The sequence below is a fragment of the Phragmites australis genome, chromosome 21 (assembly GCF_958298935.1).
Source record: "Phragmites australis chromosome 21, lpPhrAust1.1, whole genome shotgun sequence".
Lineage (NCBI taxonomy): Eukaryota > Viridiplantae > Streptophyta > Magnoliopsida > Poales > Poaceae > Phragmites > Phragmites australis.
This window is the reverse complement of record NC_084941.1, coordinates 7,818,231-7,841,826: the sequence shown is the minus strand read 5'-3', so window position 1 is coordinate 7,841,826 and position 23,596 is coordinate 7,818,231. Positions and strand designations below refer to the sequence as shown.

At 39.8% G+C, this 23,596-nt stretch overlaps 1 long non-coding RNA gene across 1 annotated transcript; it reads right to left on the bottom strand.

Moving 5' to 3' along the window:
• Positions 1–3,440: 3,440 nt before the first annotated feature.
• Positions 3,441–4,037, bottom strand: LOC133903719 (uncharacterized). Its single transcript, XR_009907331.1, has 2 exons — positions 3,863–4,037; positions 3,441–3,682 (listed from the first exon to the last, which is right to left on the bottom strand). It is a non-coding gene; the product is annotated as an uncharacterized LOC133903719 (long non-coding RNA).
• Between the last annotated feature and the right edge of the window lie 19,559 nt (positions 4,038–23,596).

Sequence of the window (23,596 nt, the reverse complement as noted above, 5' to 3'; positions counted from 1 at the left end):
CCAACCTCGACTCCCCTTCATTCATCTAAAGGTGTTGTCAATAATGGTTCTACTCTTCCTATCATTGCATCTGGCAACACACTTTTTCCCACCTCCACACGTCCTTTGGCTATTCATGATGTTTTAGTTTCTCATAACCTTACCACCGATCTCATATCAGTTCGCAAATTTAACACCGATAATCTTTGTTCCATTGAATGTAACCCTTTTGGCCTATTTGTGAAGGATCTCTGAACCAGGATAGTGATTCATAGGTGCAATAGCTCTAGTGATCTCTACCAATTCCAACTGGCATCCACATGCACCCACCATGCATGCTCTTGCTGCACCATCTTGTTTTGAGACAACTTGGCACCATTGCCTCGGTCACCCTAGCACCCAAGCTTTCTCTCATTGCATTCTTCGAATGTAATTTCTTTAGATAAAAATAAATTAGCCACACCTCTGTGTCATGTGTGTCAGTTGGGATGACATGCTCATCTACCTTTCTATAATTCTTTGCCAAGAGCTACAAAGCCTTTTGAGTTAATCCATTGTTTGTGGACTTCCCTTGTTATGAGTATTTCTGGATTCAAGTACTATCTTCTTTGTCTTGATGATTCTACTCCGTACCTATGGACCTTTCCTCTCAAAATCAAGTCTGACACCTTTCTCATCATGCAACAATTCTACACATATGTCTCAACTCAATGCCAAAGCTGCATCCAACACATCCAATGTGACAATGAAAGATAGTTTGACAACAATACAGCCCGATCCTTCCTTCTTGTGCATGGCATTCAGCTCCACCTTTCAAGCCCTCATACATCACAACATAATGGCAAGGCCGAACGCATCATTCGTTCCACCAATAATATCATGCACGCTCTCCACTTTCAAGCCTCACTACCCCCACCATATTAGGCCGAGGCACTTCACAGCGCCACATACCTTCTCAATCGACACCCCACAAAAACTCTAAATATAATCAGTCCATTCCACACCATGCACTCTTCAATTCCTCTCCCATGTACGATCACCTTCGAGTGTCTGGATGTCAGTGTTACCCCAATTTATCTACCACCACCCCACATAAGCTCCCAGCTCACTATGTGGAATGCATCTTTCTTGAGTACCTGGCAAACCACAAAGGATATCATTGTATCAATTTAACCACAAATTATGTCATCATATCTAGAGTCATTGATCTTTCATATAGTAGTGAGTTTAGCTTTGCATGGAAATGTTGCAGTACATTTTTAGACCAAAATGTTACAGTATTGTATTCAAATTATTATGCCACGAGAGGGGGTCTATGGTGACCAAAGTCGAAGATGTTAATCCTTATACGAATATTCTCACCTCTACCTGCACTCGGCGGTGCCATATCATCGCAAAAATAGTTTGGTGACTTATAGTCTATTTCAACCTTGACTTACCTTGACTACGATTGCTTGCTCAATCCCTTAAACATATATAGCCTGTTTGTGTCACTTCTTATCACCCAATTCTCCATTGGAAAGAAGGTACCCTGATGCTCAAGTTGGTTGTGGAGCCAACCATCACCACAGATACCTCCTTTGATAACCTCAACGAGAGGAAAGCTGCAGAGATTGATTCCCTTTGTTGTAGAGTAATACGAGACACTTCCGAACAGGTACCTCCCTGTGGAGAGGCACAGACAACTGCTCTTCATAACACCCTTGACACTTGACTGGGGGAGATTGATCGACATGCTGGAGAGGATGTAATAAGATGAAGGAGTTGCATCAATGGTCGTGAAGCGATCAAGAAGACGTTGTCAATTTCACCTTTTATTTTATTTTATATGCACCAGCTATATGAAGTTGAGCTCCAATTTCAACCTCATTTTCATGTCTGATCAATTGGGTCCATAGTCCTTTTTAATAGTACATCAAGACACACATTTCACATACCACACTCATGCCACCATGCATGCGCGCGCGCATGGATGCGCATCTCCAACACAGGCTAGAAATTAAATGAAGACACATAAGGTCTCACGTAACGCAGGTACGCACTTTCCTACTCTGAGGGACTGTTTGGAAACAAAGGATTTCTCTGGAAACTCTCAAGGTTAATTAAAATTTTAACTATATCTGTGACCCTCGTTCCCAAACAAGTCGTATTATGTCCTTGAAAGTTGGCACATATATACACTCATTTTCAAATTGTATCCATCGCGTATCGTGTACACGTTGAGACTGGTGAGATCTTTTTTTTTCACAAAGTGTCGGCTGCAAAACCACAACTCCACAAGTTTTTGTAGAATAGTGTACTCAATTTTCATTTGACGTTCAAATTTATAGGTGAATTTATCAAATTCTTGATGCTTACAACTCCCTCTGACACATCAACTATACAGGTTCATCCACCAATTAATGTGAGACATGAATTTGAACGCTCTGCATCAGTGTAACAGTGTTGGCGCATCAATAATCTAGTAATATTTATTTATTTTTTACTTCAGGCACTTAAAATGACAATCAGAAAGGACCTTTTTTTACCCTTCAAAATCCTCTTTTCAGGTAGATGCCCGCCGAAATCTTAGCTTATTTCAAGCAACCTTTACTTGTGTAAATAGATGCTGACAGAGACTGAGGAAAGGAGAGTTTGAACCGATTCAAACGATGGAGGAAAAAACGTCGAGAAAAAGATTCAATGAGTCGAACCAACTACTCCCTCCTTTCGTTGCTGTCAAAGGATCTGTGGCGTCAAACTTTCTTAAGTTCGACAACTAATATGTTCTAAAATCTCACAGTTGTTGTATGAAAGTTGTACTATTAGATTCATCTTTTAAAACCCTTTCATAAAATTACAAGTTTATTAGTGCACACTAATATAAAGTAGTATAAAGCACTAGTGAAAGGTGCACTTGGAAACTGAAAAGGCCAATACATGGAAATAAATAAAAACATAGTATATGATTGGATACCAAGAACTAAAGAAATGTGGTCGGCCCACCTGTGAACCGTAGTTGCTCAATTCAACGCTCCATTTGTATTTTGAATGCTTTAGTGCGAAATCCCAGCAGAATTTCCACCTACTCTAGTGGAGTATATGGTTATTATGGTCCTAAGCCGCTACACAATATGTGGACAAATTACACAAAACGTGCGGGAAGAAGTTTGAGATACTGAAAATCACAGCGGAGAAACCAGAAGAATCCCTTCACAAATTAATTCTCAAATTCTTTTCAGAGACATGCATGGAGATTAAAGAATCAGGATACTGAACAAACACGAGAAGGGTTCAGCCGATTAAGTCTCGAAGCAAGCAAGATGACAGACATGTTAATAAGCAAATTTCAAAATGTGAGAATCAATCACCAACCTCTGCATTTTCTTTCCCTCTCACAACACTTCATTTCTCTCCTTACATGCTCCATACCAACACACGCATTATTCGAGCGTGGCACAACAAACTCAGACACACGCAGATCACAAGACACAACCAACCAACTGTTTCAACAAATCGATCGATGGGAGCCGCATGACACTTTGATCAGACAGTTGAAAGAAAACAGAAGGAAAAGGAAAAAGCAAGCTCCTTTACTTTGTTCCAAGACAACAGCCAAGCATCAGACTTGCCTACCACTGTAGGAAATCCATCAGGTGATCACCTCGCCCCTCCTGCCAGTCCCACCTTCACCACCTCCCCCATCTGCGTCACTGGCCTCCTCCTGTAACACACTCCAGCACCGCAGCCGTCGACGACGACGATACCGATCGCCGCCACGCCGCACCATTGACGGGGAACCCATGGACGGACGACGGTCACAGGCCGAGATCAGAGGATTTAGATGTGAGGGAGGCAGCGAGAGAAGAGGGAATGAAATGGGTAGCATCGAGTGGCTTTCTACCTCACAAAAGGCACGTCCACTTCTCATGGGCAGAAAAGGAGGGTTGGCTAGGAGAATGAGGGCGGCCAACGAGGGGTACACCTCAGGAATGGGATTAAACTAATGCTGATGATTAGGCCATGGAGAAAGGTGAACTCTCTTGGAATCTCACGTGGACTAAACTACACAACCTGCATCGAGGGATCTTGAGAAATCTCCCCTTTTATATCACCATCCACTGCCTGTCACAGAATCAAATATTCAGCCGTTTTGTCAACAGGGGGTGTATCAGATTTCCGCGGCCTGCTAGATGACAGGGCATATGACCGCTGGATGACAATTATTTTGCTTTAGGATTAGTAAATTGTTCTCAGTTTAAGTTTTTATGTGAGTTAATTAGTGCATGTAGTTTAATATGGTATTAGAGCCAAAGATTTTGAATTTGAGTCCTAGCCAGCGCAATTTAATAAAAACAAATTGCCCTTCGTTTCTATTCTACATCTAAGGCTTAAGGAAGTCTGTATGTAAGGGGTGTCAAAGTATAAGTAAATTGTCTATATTTTTTTTATCAGTTTATACTTTTGTGTGAGTTAGTTGGTACATACAGCTCAATATTTTTAATTCTCAACTTATCGACCTTTGGAACCCATGAATGTGGTAGGAGACAATCCGATTTACCGTCCTCTAAAATCCTCTATTTTAAACCATCATCGATATTTGTTTCCGAAGAGTTAGTAAGATCGATGCCTTCAAAAGCTGTATTGGGCTATTGACCTAAAATGTTGCACTCTCAATTGAGATTAACCCACACAAGGTGCTACTTACTCCGGTCATAAATACTTATCACTTTAATTAAGATTTGATCAAACTTTTAAAACTATAACTATTAATAGTTTTCAGAATATTTAGTTTAAAAACATAAAAATCATATATATAGATTTATCTTTAAAATACTTTTATAATATTATATTTTTATTAGATATTATAACTATATTTTAGTATAAAATAATGGTTAAAGTTGCACATCAAATACTATAAAAAATCAAAAACAACAAATATTTATGATAAAAAAGTACATAATTAATAAGAGGGCGTACCGTCACCAACAATGGTAGGTGGTGTACGGGAAATATTATTGCCGAGGAGCTGTTCATTATTGAAATATTGTGATGCAACAGCGCGTCTACCAGTCTGTGTCGGTGAGACCACAGATCCACGTTACCGTTGCCTGCAGAAACCACGTACACCACACCATGGTACCATGCACGTCTGTGTGCCTTGATGGATTCTGAGGCTTCGTACCAAAAACTTGAAGAAAAATAGCTGAATTCATTAGGTTCTTAACAAGGAAAAGCAAAGGCCAACGTATATGTGACGTTAAAAAGGAAAAGGTACAAAAAGGAACTGAAAACTAATTAAGGCTCAAGTCCATTCGGAGTTTTACAAGAGAAAATTATTGTAGGTATGACTAGGCCATTTCAAATTTAAGCCAAAAAAAGGCAGCCGTAAATAGAATCCTAGTCACGTTAAGGCATCTGTCAATTATAGAACAGTGAAGAGTGATTCTGCAGAAGATCCATTTTTATCCAACATGGTAATCTTTTTGGTTAAAATATAAGCAGTGGGGGCAAAGCCTAAAGGTAAAAGGAGCCTGTAATCTAGGCGTTCAAATACGTACTTGCTGACCAGAGAATCAACACACGTAGAAAAAGCACCGTTAAAGCCCTTCAAATTCCTCTGTCTGCCTTGCTGCGTGCGGATGGAGACTGCATTGCTGAAACTAGTGGACCAAAGCTGATTCTGCAGCGTTGTGCGAGCGACGTAGAATCTCGCTTTAACCTTTCCATCTCGCAGCCTCGTCTTTGGAATCTCTTAAAGAGTAAGGCTTCGTTTTGCATTGACATGCATAATGCAGACCAACGTCAATGTAGGGAGAATGGAGTAACTAATGCTCTCGTCTACAAGATCGGATCCGAGCAGGGGATTCTTGGGATCTCGAGGACAAATGGATCGATTGCATAGTGTTGATACTGCTGCTTTGGTTTTCTTTGCCCCATTGGCTTGCACCAAGAGTCCAAGAGCCAAGAACTCTTCCAAATTAATGGGTGCTTTGTGCTCCTTATTAATTACTTTGCTTTTTGTGTGGTGTCATCTTAGTAGCATCAAGGGTTGTCACAGATCAGAAATTCGATGCATGCCACGTATTGGTTGATCAGAATCTACATCTAAACTAGTACAATTCGACTGTGAACTAATCATGTAATAAAGTACGTATGCTTTTTTTCGTGAATTGCCAAATCTTCCTTAATATTTTTTTCTGACCTTCGCCAGCGCAGCAGCTCAATCCAGTGCTTGCTTCTCTCTTGGAACAGTGAGGATTTCCTATCGATATTTAAAAGGTGACAGGTAAAACCGGCGAGAGTCTTTCTGATGATCTGCTACAGTAATAATGTCTATAATGTTCAGTTTCATTCCCCCAGCACAACAGCACCTGCCTTACCGGCTTTTGTAGTTCCAAATATGTCAACCAGAAAGTAATGATATGTACTAGATGTCCTCGGCGTTTCTTTGGAAGTGGCTTATCATACCATGTTTTATTCTAGAACAAGAAGCTCCACATTTTATTAAATAAGCAATAAATGTTATCCCATCATCTGCATCCAAAGATACACATGGTCGTTCATTATTACATAGTATGTTTCAAAACCTAATAGGACGGGTAAATGAAGTAAAATTCTCAAACGCATAATCATGTCTAACATAGCTCAAGTAAGAATTCTATTACCGAACCACCACCCATGACTTGCGAAAATCTCCATCATTATGGTTTCCAAATAACAACATGCCACACTTATATTGTTGTGCTCTTCCTTCTTCTGTAGCAACGACTAGTAGTGAATCAAATATGTAGCTCTAAAAAGTACCTATATAGAATAACAAGCTTGGATTTTATCAAACACCATATTGTTCCGGCATAACCATAGCGCCCAACAAAGAGCACTTGCCCCTACTTAGAATTTGGTGCTTAAATTTCCTTTTAATCCCATTAAGTCATTCCCCAAACATATGAGAAACACTTAGTGGTGGAATAATATTAAAAGAAACATGTACTACTCGCCATAAAAATTTAGAAAAATGGTACTCAAAGAATAGGTGTTGTATTGATTGTTCAGATTAAAAACAACACTTAGTACTTCCATGTCATTATCTTTTGACTATATTATCCTTGGTTAGAGTGACACCATTGTGGAGGAACTAAAGGAAAACTTTGATCTTAAGGGGGAGTTTAAGCTTCCATATGTAGCAGTTTGGTGAAAAAACACTATCATTAATCAAAGTTCTATACATGGATTGGATAGAGAACCTTCCACTTGCTGATGTAGAGACCACCGAAACATATCCTTGTCATTACTAAGCTGAATTAGAGCAACTTTAACAACCAGATTATGCCATGCGCTTAACTTATTGCCCATGAGTGCCCTTCGAAAGGAAATATTAAGTGGCTCAGAACTTAAAATGTTTGCTACAGTTACATTTTCCTGTTGGCAATGTTATAAAGGGAATGGTATTATTGATGTAAGGCCATTTGACCTATCCAAACATTTTCCCATAATCTTATCTGTGAACCATTGTGCAAAGTGAACCTACCTAGTCTTAAGAAATCATGCTTAACTTTCATTAGGCCAGCCCGAAAATGTGAGTCTCCTGGTTTATGTTCAACTTGAGCAATTGTTTTATTTCTCAGATATTTATTTCGTAGAAGATTTTGCCACACCTCCTCCTCGTTTATCAATTTGAATAGCCACCTACTCAATAAGCACTTATTCTGCAATTCCAAATTAAGGATCCCCAAACCTCCCTAATCTTTAGGTGTATAGATAATGCTCTATTTAGAAAGAATTTATTTCTTTTTATGCCCATCACTCTACCAAAAAAATCTAGACCTATAGTAGTCTAGTTTTTTTAGGAAGCCCTTAGACAATTCAAAGAATGATAGCATAAACATTACTAGACTGTTGAGAACAAAATTGATTAGAACCAATCTTCCCCCAAATGATAAGTGTTTCCTTTCCAACAACTTAATTTTTTTCTAAAATCTATCCTCTACCTCCTTCCAATCTTTGCTTAACAATTTCTTATGGTGCATAGGGATTCCTAAACACCTGAACGAAAATTTTCCCATATCACATTGGAAGGTTTGTGAGAAAGCCTCTTTACAATCTTTCGCCTTGCCATAACAAAACAATTCATTGTTATGAAAATTTATTTTCAAGCCAAATAACTGCTCAAATGGCAATAACATGAGCTTCATATTCTTAGCTTGTTCAATGTTGTGATTCATAAAAAGAATTGTATCATCAGCATGTTGTAAGATTGAAAGCCTGCTGTAGGTATCGGTGACGTCCTAAGAGGGGGGTGAATTAGGATACCTAAAACTAATTGGCTCAAAAAATTCACAAGATAAACCTATATCAATTTATATCTAAATGTGCTCTAGGTTCATCTCATATGTCTACTCTACCGTTCAGAAAGGTTTGCAACCTATAGCCAATCCTAACAAACTACTCTAGGTAAACATGCAAGGGTAGATTGCAAGTATGTAAATGCGGAAATATAAAGATAGTAGAGAAAGCAAACTCGGCACAAGAGATTTTTTATTATGCGGTATCGATGGCATAAATACCACCCTTAGTCCATGTTGGAGCATCCACTTAGTCTATAGCTCCTGGACGGCAACCGGTACGACCCTTAAGCCACCTAAGCCTCAAGTAGGTTGAGCCACCAAACCACCAACGTAAGGCCTCACCACAAGCCTCTCTTCCGATCACTTGATGTCGTCTTCACTTCAGAGCTTGAGCCACCAAAGTAAGGGTCTACATGTCCCTATACAAGAGTCTTGCTGTCGTTCCACACCAAGTTAGAAGGTCAACAGGTATGAGCCACCAAGCTCACTATGCCAGCGAGTCACCAAGACTCAAAGGTATGAGCGTACCACTTGATACAAGGTAGAATCACTCCTTGATCCCTTCTTTATGCAGCAATACCTAGCAACAACTCTCTCTAGGCCCAATAGCACTAATCACTCACTAATCTTATGCTAATTGCCTTGAATGATCACTTTTAACACTTTTGTGACTTGGATGTCTTCTCAAGTGTATTTGAGCTTCTCTATACTCCACAACACTCAAATGGCCAAGTGGGGGTATTTATAGCCTCAAACCCATGAACTAGCTGTTGCTCCAATGGCCAAAAAGACTGTGAACATCAGATGATCTGGTGTTGATAATAGTATAAACACTGGACCATCCAGCTTATACAACAACAGAAACTAGCTGTTGGAACTCCAGTCAAACTCATTGAGAACACTGGATGTTCGGGTGTTACCTCGAAATCCATCACCGGATAATCCGGTGTTTAGTCTTAAGCCAAACGAGCCACTTTTCTCTTTGTTGTGCATCTATCCAACGTGTAGATCTTCAATGCACCAGAACATCCGGCATGTACAACCACACCAAAACAAGCAATTAACTAGCCGTTGCAGCTCTATGAATCCTTCTGTGATTCCTTTGATGCAAGCTCCGGACCATCTGACGTGTATATCTCACTCTTCCACTAAACTAAACGAAAACCCTATAGACATTGCTCCGTCAAAGCCTATGGTGTATACGTCGAACCATCCTACGTGTACAACTCCAAATCTTCCTCTAGAAACACTCTGGTGTGTTCAACACTTCATCACCGGACCATCCGGCGTATACAACTTTTCAACCATCTTCTGAGACTTCTCCAGCGTGTACAAGCCTTTATGTGTCGAACCATCCAGCGTATACAATTTTTCTAGGCCTTGTCCAATTCAATCCAATATTTGTCTCGCTTTGGTGGCTTCTTCATGTATTGCATCCATGAGACCTACTAAAGGACATACTTGACAAAACATATTAGTCCCATTGACTATATTGTCATTAATCACCAAAATCACATACATGTCCTAAAAGGGTCATGTTTGCTACAATCTCACCCTTTTTGGTGATTGATGACAACACAGTCAAAGCAAGTGGTAAATAATAAATGACAACAAATGTAAAGTGCACAAGGTCTTACCACTTTGTTTAGATGCATGGTAAAAACAACTAATGATACTAATTGTAAGAAAACCAATTATACTACTTGTAAAGGAAAGATCCTATCTTTGTCATATCTTATTGTTACCTTCACTTTGTCCCTCTTTTATTGTGACTGTCATGGAGACAATTCTCTCTCTTTATCCATTGCTACTATCCTCCTTGATCAACCCATATAAGAGCTCATTGATTTACGCGCTTCTTGCCTTGATATCACTTATAATACTTTCATGCGCGCTTCTGGCATCATACCTCTCCCTTTATCAACAATCTTGCATCTTGATTTAGTCATCAAAATTCTCCCCATTTATCAACAATCTCAAAAATGCTACGAACACATGTTGAACTCAAGGAAAAACATTAGAACACACGGGGGAGATCTTCATGAACCATGATCTAATAAGATGATACCACTTTTAGGAATCCAATTAAAAGGGTTATGTGGATACCATTTGAAATAAAAAAAACATGAACACAATTCATGAAAATCACATAATATGGGGATTTTACCTTTGATGAGGATTTTGGGTATATGATAATCAAGGTTTTCATCAATGCGTCTAATCTTGTATACTTAGTTTCTTTGCTTGAACATTCATTTCATCTTGAGTCAAGTCTCCAAATCACCTGAGCTGACCTGTGGACTGTAAGTCTTCTTTAAAACCCAAACCGATTGGAGCCCCTTTATGTTGGTAATGATTTCTTTAGCCACCCAAATGGGTTGGTTTCACCCCCGATCCTTTCGCCTAACCATATGTTCAGCCACTTTGCCATTGTCATTCTTCTCGACTTATAGTGGTTGCTCTTGGTCTTGTGATTAATCTTGTAGTTTAGCTTGGTGTAGATGTTAGAGGTCTTATTTGAGAGGTTCATTGTCTTCTTCTTATCTTTTATATCCTTCTTGACTTCCTTGCATTGGAAAGACTTGTTGTCTTCTTTATGACACTTAAAGCATGTCACGGTAGACCCTTTCACAAGCTTGTTCACCATGTTATCACGGTTATCTTGAGAAGGTTGGATATGATTTTTGCCATTAAATCTTGTTAAATCCTTCTTGAGCTTCTTCAATTCTTGCTTGAGCTCATCATTATCTTGTGCAATAAGATCATTACATGATTCTACAACAACATTCTCAACATATGTCTTATTGCAAAAGGGTGAGCTAGATAGATCAATCAAATCATTACAAGAAGTAGAAGCATCTACCTTAGAATTGAAATTAAAGAGATAGAGATATTGCTCTAAAGAGGCCTTAGGTTGAGATTCAATGCCCTCAAGTTTTTCCTTAAGCTCTTCATACTTCTTACTTAGCAATTCAAATTTACTCAATAATTGTTTATAATTAGAAACAAATGTAACATGAATGTTATTAAGGATATTGAATTTCTTAAGTTCTTTAGCTCATTTCTTTAAGGTACTTTGTTGCTCATTGATCAATTCAAGAATTTCTTCTTGAGAAGATGAATCCTCATCGGATTTATCACACTTACATCGCTTTTCATACCTTTGAACATAAGGCACTTGTGTGATGATGACTTACTGTGAGGAACGGTAACGTCCTAAGAGGGGGTGGATTAGGACACATAAAAACTAATAGCTCCAAAAATATCACAAGATAAATTTATATCAATTTATATCTAAATATACTCTAGGTTTATCTAGTGTGTCTACTCTACCGTTTAAAATGTTGCAACCTACTCTATGAAGGTGAATTTCAATTATGTAAATGAGGAAACGTAAATAAGGTAGAGAGCAAACTCGGCACAAAGGATTTTTATCTCGTGGTATCGGTGGCACATAAGCCACACCTAGTCTATGTTGGAGCTCTACAAAGAATATGCTCGCGGTCGCCAAGTCACTTCCTGTCACAACTCTTGAGATACCAAGTCACCAAGACAAGGACTCAAGCACGATACGCCACCAAACCACCAAGGCGAGGTCTCACTACTAATCTCTCTTTCAGTCACTTGTGCGTCATCTTCACTTCAGAGCTTTAATCACAAAGACAAGGGCTTCCGCGTCCCCGCACAATCTTCTTGCTGCCGCTCCACACCAAGTCAGAGGGTCAACAAGTTACCAGTGAGTCACCAAGACTCTAAGGCACCAACGTACCTCTCGGTATACGGTTGGATCACTACTTGATCCAATCTCTAGGTTGCAGCACCTAGCAACACTTCTCTCTAGACCTATAAGCACTAATCACTCTCTAATCTTGTGCTTAATCGCCTTGGATAAACACTTTAAGTATTTTTATGGCTTGAATGTCTTCTCAGGTGTGTATGAGGTTCTCTGAACTTCAGCACCATCAAATGACCGAGTGGGTGGGTATTTATAGCCTCAAACCAGTCAACTAGCCGTTACTCTAATGGCTCAACTTTACTATAAACACTGAATGGTTCGGTGACAACAGTAGTACAATCACTAGACCATCCAATGTGTACATCAGTAAATACTAGCTGTTAAAACTCCACTCAAGCTTCTTCTTAATACCAGATCTTTCGGCATTGCCTTCAATTCCATCATCGGACATTCCGGTGTGTAGACTTGAGTCTGACCGAGCCATCTTCTACACTGTTCAATTGTCTGGTGTGTAGATCTTCTGATCATCAAACCTTCCGGCGTATTGAGTTTCATCTTTTTGCAACTCTTTGGAAAATACTCCAGTGTGTACTGTCATCTAATCACCGGACCTTCTAGTGTATTGATCTTTAGTCTTTGACAATTGTAGTCTTCTTTGGAACAAATGCTCTGGTGTGTAAAGCACATAAATCACCGGACTATCCAGTGAAGTCATTTATTTCCTCCTCTGAGTGAAAACACACCGGTGTGTGCAATCTCCTAAGCACCGGACCTTCCGGTGAGTACAATCTGATTTTAACTCAATTTTCCATCTTTCTGGAAAATGCACTGGTGTGTGTAACTCCAGTACCACCAGACCTTCTAGTGTAGTTATTTTTTCTGAGACTTCACCAATTCAATCAAACTTTGTCCTGACTTCAGTGGCTTATTCATGTATTGCATCCATGAGACCTACTAATGTATATTCTTTTAGTCCTAATGATTATGTTGTCATTAATCACTAAAATCAATATCATTGGCTAATGGAGCCATTTTCACTACACTTACGTGATGACGAAATTGAGGAAGAGCTTCTCTTTGAGGAGTGGATGGTGAAACTCTCATCACTTGAGCTTGAATCTTTATCTTCACTCACACATCTTCCTATGCTTGTAAATATTTTAGCTCTTCCCCTTGTCTCCCACTTGTTCTTGGTCTTTTTCTCCTTCTTGATATGATCAATTTTGTTGATAAGTCTTTAATGAAGATTGGATGATAAATCTTGGTATTGATCCTCTTAATGTTCTTCTCTAATCTTGAGATGAGCTTGGTGATCTTGGGATTCGTTTCTTTGTCACTTGATGTGCTTTGCTTTTCTTCTTCATCGCTCTCTTCATCTTCGTTACCATCATCTTTGCTTAAGCTTGACTCTTACTCTTGCCTCCTCATCTTCGCTTAAGCTTGCTTGCTTATGAGGGCAATATTCTTGGTGTCGAATGAGAAAGAAACTTCAACCCCCATATTCATGGTCATCTCATAGACAATGATCTTGCTGAGTATTAACTTGGAGTTATCTTGCTAATATCATTGTTGTCATAGATGACGGAGATAATTAACTTGTACTTTGGAAGAAGAGCTTGAAGTGTCATTCTCACCACCTAATCATCTTCAATTGGCGTCAAACCTAGCCCATTGATCTCATTGACAAGAATATTCAAACGTGAGTATATGTCATTAGCACTTTCATGAGCAAGTTATTTAATGTTATTGAGCTCAGACACAAGTACATGGTACTTATCATTGGGCGCATCCTTTGTGCCTTCATATATTTCAATAAGGTTAGTCCAAATATTATATGCCTCGGTGAGAGAATATACTCGATTGAATGCATCGATGAATAGAGAACATAAAAGGATACTCTTCACCAAGGTATCAAATTGCATCTCCTTGTTTGTGGGGCGTTCCTTCATCCCTTCCTCGTTGACTCTCCAAACATCTAAACATTTGGCTTAAATAAAACAAGTCATTAGAATTTTCCACCGAGGAAAGTGAGTGTCGTTAAAATGTGGAGCACTATCGATATCCATCCCTAACCCTGATGTCACAATTCACTAGATGGTGAAGCATAACCGATCAAAAAAAGATGTGATTAACCGATCAAAAACCTAGCCATGGTCTCAAATGCCAATTGGATTGGCATATCCTTGTGAAAGGTGTGAGCCCCGGCTCTAATAACAATTAAAAGGTTGTGAGAACCTGCTTTGATACCAATTGTAGGGATCGATGACATCCTAAGAGTGAGGGGTTGAATTAGGACATCTAAAACTAATCATCTCTAAAAATTTCACAAGATAAATCTATATCAATTTATATCTAAATATGCTATAAGTTTATCTAGTGTGTCTACTCTACCGTTCAAAAAGGTTTGCAACCTATAGCCAATCCTAGCTAACAACTCTAGGGAGGTAAACATGCAAAGGTATATTGCAAGTATATAAATGCAGAAACATAAAGATAGTAAAGAGAAAACTTGGCATAATGGATTTTTATCATGTGGTATCGATGGCATAAACACCACCTCTAGTCCACATTGGAGTAGCCACCTAGGCTATAGCTCCCGAATGGTGCCCAATCACAACCCTTGAGCCACCTAGGCCTCAAGCAGGTTGAGCCACCAAGCCACCAAGGCAAAGCCCCACCATAAGCCTCTCTTCTGGTCACTTGATGTTGTCTTTACTTCGGAGCTTCATCCACCAAGGCAAGGGTCTCCGCATTCCCATACAAGAGCCTTACCGCTATTTTACACCAAGTTGAAGGGTCAACAAGTATGAGCCAACAAGGCTCACGATACCGGCGAGTTACCAAGACCCCAAGGTATCGATGTACCACTTGCGACAAGATAGGATCACTCCTTGACCCTTTCTCTAGGAAGCAATACCTACCAACAACTCTCTCTAGGCCTAATAGCAATAATCACTCACTAATCTTGTGCTAACTGCCTTGGGTGATCACTTTTAGCACTTTTGTAGCTTGGATGTCTTCTCAAGTATATATGAGCTTGTCTGGACTTCAATACACTCAAATGGCAGAGTGGGGTATTTAGAGTCTCAAACCCATGAACTAGCTATTGCTCCAACAGTAAAAAAGACAGTGAACACCGAATGATCTGGTGTTAATAGTAGTATAAACATCAGATCATTCAATATGTACAGTAGCAGAAACTAGCCGTTAGAACTCCACTCAAACTCATTGAGAACACCGGATGTTCCGGTGTTACCTTAAACTCCATCAATGGACTACCTGGTGTGTAGACTTGAGCCAACTGAGCCACTTCTCTTCACTATGCATTTCTTCGACATGTAGATCTTCAATGCACCGGAACATGTGGCGTGTACAACCATGCCAAAACTAGCTGTTAACTAGCCGTTGCAGCTCTGTGAATCCTCTGGCAATTCCTCCGATGCACGCGCCATACCATCCGGTGTGTATATCTCATTCTTCCACTGAGCCAAAGGAAATCCGTCTAGACATTGCTCTGTCGAAGCCTCATGTGTATACAACAGACCATTCGACTTGTACAACTCCAAATCTTCCTCTCAGAAACACTCTGGTGTGTTCAACATTTCATCATTGGACCATCCAGCCTGTACAACTTTTGAACCATCTTCTGAGAATGCTCCAGTGTGTACAAGCCTATGAGCGTCGGACCATCCAGCATGTACAAAACTGCTAGGGAAAATGCTCCGACGTGTCTAAACGCCTTATCGCCAGACCATTCGGCGTGTACAATTTTCCTAGGACTTGTCCAATTCAATCCAATCTTTGTCCCGTTTCAATGGCTTTTTCATGTATTGCATCCATGAGACCTACTAAAGTATATACTTGACAAATATATTAGTCTCATTAACTATGTTGTTATTAATCACCAAAATCACATATATGCTCTAAAAGAGCCATATTTGCTACATCCGCTGTCAACAAGATTATTTAGAATACCTATTACTTGATCATCTTCTTTAGCTCACTATCAAGAAGACCAACATGTCAACAACAATATTGAGCAAAATAGGAGAAAGGGGATCACCTTGTCTTAGTGCTTTGTTTGTTTGGATGTAGTAACCAATTTCATCCCGTCACTACTTGTTCTATCCATTTACACCAAGTTGGTGAGAATCCTTTCACCCGCAGAGTTTGTTGTAAAAAGGACTAATTTACCTTGTCATAAGCCTTTTCAAAGTCTAGCTTTAAAATAACCCATCTATCTTTTTTCCTATGCACTTCATGTATTGTTTCATGCAAAATGACCACACCCTCCATTATATATATCTCTAGCATAAAAGTTGTTTGGGTAGTTCTGATTACTTTTTGATTTACCAAATTAATTTTGTTAGTAAGGGCTTTGGTAAAAAAAATTGAAACTAGCATTAAGTAGACATATAGGACGATATTGTTGAATTTGAGTGGCACCCTTCTTTTTGGGTAGCAGGGTTATAATACCAAAATTCAAGCTAAAAAGAGGTAATTCACAATTATGAAGCTCATTAAAAAGTACCATTAAATCATCCTTAATGACATCCCAAAAGGTCTGATAGAATTCTATTGGGAAACCATCCGGACCTGGTCCTTTATTGAGTTCCATTTGGAAGATTGCCTCTATCACTTCTTTTTTCTAAGAAATGTGTAGTTAATATCTCATTTTCTATATCCAAAACTTGAGGAATATCATACGAACAAGATTCATCCATAGAGAATTGATTACCCTCTGTTGGCCCAAAAAGGCCCTTATAATATTTGGTGATTTACTCTATAAGGTTTGCATTACCTTCTATCACCCCTTCCTCTTGTTCTAGCTTTCATGTGCCTTCCATTAGCAACTAGATGAAAATATTTGGTATTATCATCACCTTCGAGCAACTTATTTGTTTTTGACCATTGGAACCATTTAAGTTCCTCTTTTTCTCAATAATTGAGTAAGCTTGTTTTTCATATGATTTTCAAGCTTTACCTCATGTGGTTGTAGTAGAGTGTGCTCAACCTTCTTATCTAGGTCATCAATTTGTGCTAGAAGCTCCTTCTTTTCCTTTCAAAAAGCTCCCAAATAATTTTTAGCCCAGCCCCTCAAATTTTATCTTATCTTTCTAATTTTGTATTGCCATCCCTCTATCAGTGATTGATCTCTTGTCTCATTTTTTCCAAACAGTTGTTACCATATCATGAAACCTTCTATAGTGAGCCAACTTAATTCAAACTTGAATGATGGTTGGTTATCACTATGAGACGGATTCCCTGTATTTAACAGTAAATGTGTATGATCAGAGATCTCTCTAGTTAATGCTTTTGTTGTTACTAAAAGATATTTTTGCTCCCATTCCGTAGTTGCCAAAATACATCTAATTTTTCAAAAGTAGGTACATCCATATTAGTAGTCCATGTGAATTTACAGTCTGATAACTCAAATTCTCTCCAATTCAAGCAATTTATGATTGCATTGAACAAGAAAGGGTATCTAATATAAAACTTGTCGTTGCTCTTTTCATTTGGGCTCCTGATTATGTTAAAATCCCCTCCTACCAAAACAGGTAGGGGCAATTATGTTTGTACCCCTGTTTTGAAGTGCAATTGTGATTTTACCCCTATTTTTTGACTTTGTGATTTTTTCCCCCTCCTTATTCAGAACTAATGAGCCGTTTTCCCCTGGTTTCAACTCTCATTAGGGGTAACCCAATTAAAGGAATTAAAATAAAGAAGATAATGGTTGGAAAATATCCAAATGACTATATTGCCCTCCCACTCCCTTCTATGTCTCGTGATCCATCCATGTTGTGGGTGGGCGGCGCGGTGCGCGGGCTAGCGGCGTGAGGGCGGGTGAGCTCGGCACGTGGGCAAGAGATGCAAAGGCACACGAGCGGGCGGCGCTCAGGCTGGCGAGCTCGGCACGCGGGCAAGTGGCGTGAGGGCGTGCAGGCAGGCGAGCTCAACGCGAGGGTGTGCAAGGACATACATGTCTTTTTACAACTAAATTCACACCGTTAAGTGCCCTTAACGGAATAGGGACAAGTGCAAGTTTCAGTTTGAAAAAACGAGGGTAAAATCACAAAGTCAAAAAAAGAGAATGGCAAAATCACAATTGCACTTCAAATCAGGGGTATGAACACAAGTAACCCAAATAGGTAAGTTCTCAATGATGTGAGAGTGTACTAGCTATGACAAAAAAGTGATATTTGTATTCTGGTTGAGTTGCACCATAACCCATCGAAAGCTGTCATCCTTATTTCTGAGAGTAAACTTAATATAAAATTCTCCTTCTGATAGACCACCAGTGTAAAAAGTTTCTAAATTAATTCCTAAAAGGATACCCCCTGATCTACCATGAGGAGATGACCAATACAAAAAAAAAAATCTCTCCCACTGCAAAATGTATCAAGACAAGTATCCAAAAATGCTTCCTACCCATATCTAGGATAGCAATGAAATCTAACTTTTCTTCCCTAGAAGTATCAGAAAGGAAGCTCTATATAGCCAAGTCTTGAAGACCTCTGCAATTCAAAAAAAAACCTTCCATTTAGAAATGGATTTGTTTTTTGGCCTACATTTTTATATTTCTTCTTTTAGGAGTAGCTTGAGGTTCATTATAAAGCTGACTACCATGTCATCCGTAACCTCCTCCATTAAGCCACCACAAAGATGACCAAGAGTTAGGTTATCAAGCTCATTATCGTCCTCGTCACTATCATATTCCTTATCTCCAATTTGGGCTTTTCCTTTATTTCCAAGGTTTCGACAAATATATCCTTCTCTACCTTCTTAATAAGTGCAACTGATTCTTTAACATTTTTCCCCATTCAAATCCCAATATTATTTATGTTATCTGTTATGCACTTATTAGAAAAAAGATATGATGGAGTTTGTGTTAATACCATCCGAAAACTCCAAATTTCGCTTGGCCACCAAACAGGCAGCACGTTCCATCAAGTTCTCATCAGACGACTGCGCCCTCTACTTGCTGCTCCTGACAGGGGTTATGATTATAGCAGAGCCCATAACCCTAGTCTTTGCCCGCGCATCCGAGCTTAGTAGAGCTAAAGATATACTGCTCAAAGGTGGGGCATCGGCTGAAGTTGCAGCTGCTACACCAACAACCAATGCACCCAAGCCATCTCACATACAAGCCTTGATGGTGAAGCTTGCTGTTGTCGCTTCATGTTCAGCCAAGCCTTGTAGGTCCCCCTCGATGTCCATGCATAGCGCCTACGTGGTCATGCACGCATGCGAGAATGGATTAGCTATGTCCTTCTTTGAGACACCTAAGGCAGTCACGACGACCATCAACGCCACAGGTTCTGGCGGCTCCATGCGAGCAGCCTCTGTTGTTGCACTCGAGTCTTCTGCCATATTGACCACCTGCTCGACTAAACCAAAATCTTCTTGCAAAACAAAGTTATTATATATAGTCCACTCCGCCTCCTCCCCTTTCTCATACGTAACCTTTTTAGCACATTCATTTAGCACAATTCCAACAGAGAAGTCCAAAATTTTATTTGCTTCACTCTCTATCAACGCTTCAAAAGTTGTTGTCATGATAGGGATTTTCTTTGTAATTTCGCTTTGCCACCAGCAACCTCATCCATGGGTGCAATGTCAGAAGCCTTGTCCAAAGCACTTTTTTTTTTGCCTTGTCAATTCCTCTGTCATTAGTTGCATCACTATTTTCTTCCCTCCTGTCATCCTCCTTTCCTTCATGGTCGATGTCCATTTGATCCATGGCACCACCAATGCTTTCATGTTCAACTTCAAATCTGAGCGCAAAATAGCGGTCACAATAACCACATACATTTGAGAGTAAATTAAAGCCAGATATAGAACAGCTACATAATACCAGTCTGAAAGTATTGTGTTTAGTAGTCACCGTATCCACTTTTTGAGTAGCACCAAACATAGTCTCGATAGCCCAAAGAATTTGATACTTACATAGTGCCTTCAACAACCCCGAAAATGTGCATCCAAACCGTTGGCAAGAAAAACCTTCTTGCACCACATCATATTCCTCAAACTTGAGATGTACCCCCACTTTTTTAATCTCTACACCTCCATAACCATAGTACGTTCAAGCTCCGCTTTTGATGGAAAAGGTACCACAAAAGAATTTTCACCATGTTCTTTAGACTCCCAGGCCCATTTACATGGCACTAAACGCTGAAGGTGAACTATGAGTTGATATTTTGTGATCTTTTCCCACAAACTTAACCAAAGCGGTCTTGTGATCATTTTTAGCATCCTTAACTTAATCCTTCCGCTGTATATATCACTGTGCAACCAGCCTAGGCTCCTTGAGAATCGGACACCGGTAGGCAACATGCTCGTCACTATCACATATGTCACAACATAAAATTACAGTGCACTCTGAAGTGGCATGCCCCCTAGTAGAACATCTGAAACAATATTTTTGTTTGGTCTTTCCACTTATTAATTTGATCCCCAAGTAAAAACACATTAGACATTACATCTTCGTAAACCCGTACTTTTGCCTGACTTTAAAGGTCGTGTATCTGTGCTTCCATCTGGAACTTGCGTGTCCATCCCTAACACAACAGCTTCCCAAACAATTTTGGCAATTGAGTAGCAATCTGTACATTGGTCGAGTTCCATCCACAAGCAGGTGTCAACCCGGCCACAACCGCCATCTGCACTGCAGCACCGTCCGGGATGGCCATTGTCTCCACAGTTACCATGGAACCGCTGTCGCAGTGGTCGTCTTCATGCCAGCAGCGGTAGCACCAAAATTTGCTATATGAGCCTGATTAGGCAGCACATTGGTCACCACATGAGCAACACTCGGCACAATTGGGGTTGTAGACATCACAATCGTAGCAAAGTTTACTGGACGAGTGGTGCCCGGTGGAGTAGCAATCGGCAGAGGCAAGCCTTATGGCACCCGCATCTATACTGGTGGCCACCAGAGCCCTTGCGTGGTGCGAAACCACGATGTCCCAGACCTCGTTGCAGGCCCAGGCGACCACCTCCGGAGGCACCATAGCCGGGATGAAACCCTCAACTGCCATTGTATCCATCTCCTCCCCTGTAACCATAGTCGTTTCCTCCACCATATCCATCTCCTCCCCCATAGTCATATCCATTGGAAACTCCATTGTTGTACCCATAGCCACCGCCACCAAAACCTCCATGTCTTGCACCTCCATGATCAATGCCATGATGTCCGCCACCAAAGCCCCTGCCACCACCACCTCCTTGGTTACCAGCATTGTCCATGCCAATTCGGATGACCATAGCAAACATGGGGTATCTCAACACCAGAGATTGAAGCACATGTTCACCTTTTGTCGAGATCACAACCACCATTTAACGAAGAAACATAGGGTGTCATCCAACTCGTGAGAAGAGACGGCCCAGAGCAGTTGATAGGTGAAATCTGCTGAAGCCGAACCCACCAGAAATCAAAACATATGGTGTTGGCCCCATCTAACACTATTACATAAATGATTTAGTGGGACGTCTCTGTACAGATGGTTCTGTGGAGCCATATGTGCAAAGATTATTACATATGGCTCTAAATAAGAACCATCTATGATAATGACAAGACTCCTTCAGAAGTGATGGGACGTTTTTAGTACAGATAGTTCCTGTTGGGAACCGTCTATATTAATATTATAGATGACTCTAATTATAAGTCATCTGTAATAAAATTAGTATCACAGACGGCTCTAAATTGGAGCCGTCTGTAATATTAATACAGACAGCATGTATTTGGAGTCCTATGTAATAAAAAGAATATCAACATATGGCTCCAAACAGGAACCATCCATATAATTAATACAGAAGGCTCTAAATACGAGCCATCTAAGAAAATGGCCGGGGGAGGTAGGACACTTTATTACAGACAGCTCCAAACATGAAGCCATCTATACTATTAGAACAGTACATCATCCCCTACCTCCAGATCGAAGCAGAGCAGTGGCGCCAGAGCAGTAAACAACAGTGCATAGCTTTTTGAGGGAGAGGGCAATTTTGACCCAAAAAATTGTTAGATTTCGGTGAAAGCTTGAAGATTCATTAACATTTGTTTCTGCAAGATAAGCATTATGTTCTATTTTGGTTTAGATGGTCTAGATTTTGATTTGGAGAGCTAGCTAGATCTAGATCTAGATTTTTTCCATAATGATGTAGTTTTGTTCTATTCATTAGATGATGTAAATTTGTGTTCTAATTTAGTCTTGAGAGATCAACTATATCTACATCTAGACTTAGATTTTTTTTCATAATGATCTAGAATATATTAGTTGTTCAAGGTATATATGAAGCTCAAAGTATAGATGAAGGTTTAATTATGTGATACTATAAATGACTAGCTTTAATCTAGTGTTGTAGATAAATTTTGGATTTTTGGTATATAAACGTAAAATTATCAATAACTACAGTATTTAACGATAAGTTTTGAATTAATGTTTGCCCTTATTTTTAGGTATTCATGTATATAATATAACAGTAATTATTAATTATTTTTGAATTAATTGTCATTTGTATGGTTCATTCCTGTGTGCATGCATGGTAGCTCCATTTTTTCATCGAAAAGCTTGGTTGCTCTCTTTTATTAGATTGATTTGACATTAATTTACTTCGTATATTGTAGATGGATCGTGGCTGGATGTACGGTTCTCATATGAACCAAGGGTATCTTGATGGTGTGACGGTTTTTCTAGCAGCTGTCGAGGAGGATCGGTTAGAGAAGGATGTTGAATTTATATATTGTCTTTGTTGCGATTGTAGAAATGAAAGATCATTTCTCAGGCAGAACGTAGCCCTACAAATCCAAGCGCACTTGATTATCAGGGGCTTCAAACCGGGCTACACGTGTTGGACCAAACATGGTGAAGAGCAGAATGTGTTACATGAAGATGTTGGTATCGTCGAAGAACCCGAAATCAAAGTAAGAAGAGAAGATGACGAGGAATTTGGTGCAGATGATGATGACTGTGGTGCTCTAGGCGACGATGATAGGTTGGATCAGATGTTGTGTGATGCAGACGTGAACTTGAGTACTCAGAGAGACTTTAAGAAATTCATATACTTGATCGAGGACTCAGAGAAGCTATTTTCCTTGGATGCAAACCGGAATACACAAAGTTGTCACTCGTGTTTGAATTGCTTAAATTGAAAGCAAGCGATGGTTGGTCGGACAAGAGTTTCACGGCGCTATTAGAACTCTTATCAGACATGCTTCCAAATGGAAACGAGCTACCCAAAAGCACATACAAAGCAAAGCAGGTTCTTTGTCCATTGAGGGTGGATGTAGAAAGGATACATGCATGTCTGAACGACTGTATGCTCTACCGTAAAGATCTATCACACTTGCATTCATGTCCAGTGTGAAAAGCATCCTGATACAAGCATAAGAGTCAATCAGATGATGGCGAGGTGAAGAAAGGAATTCCTGCTAAGGTGGTGTGATATCTGCCTATAATTCCGCGTCTTAAGCATTTGTTTGCGAATCGAAAAGAGACCAAATTGTTGTGCTAGCCCTCGGAGGGCCGCGAGCAAGATAGAAAGCTAAGACACCCTG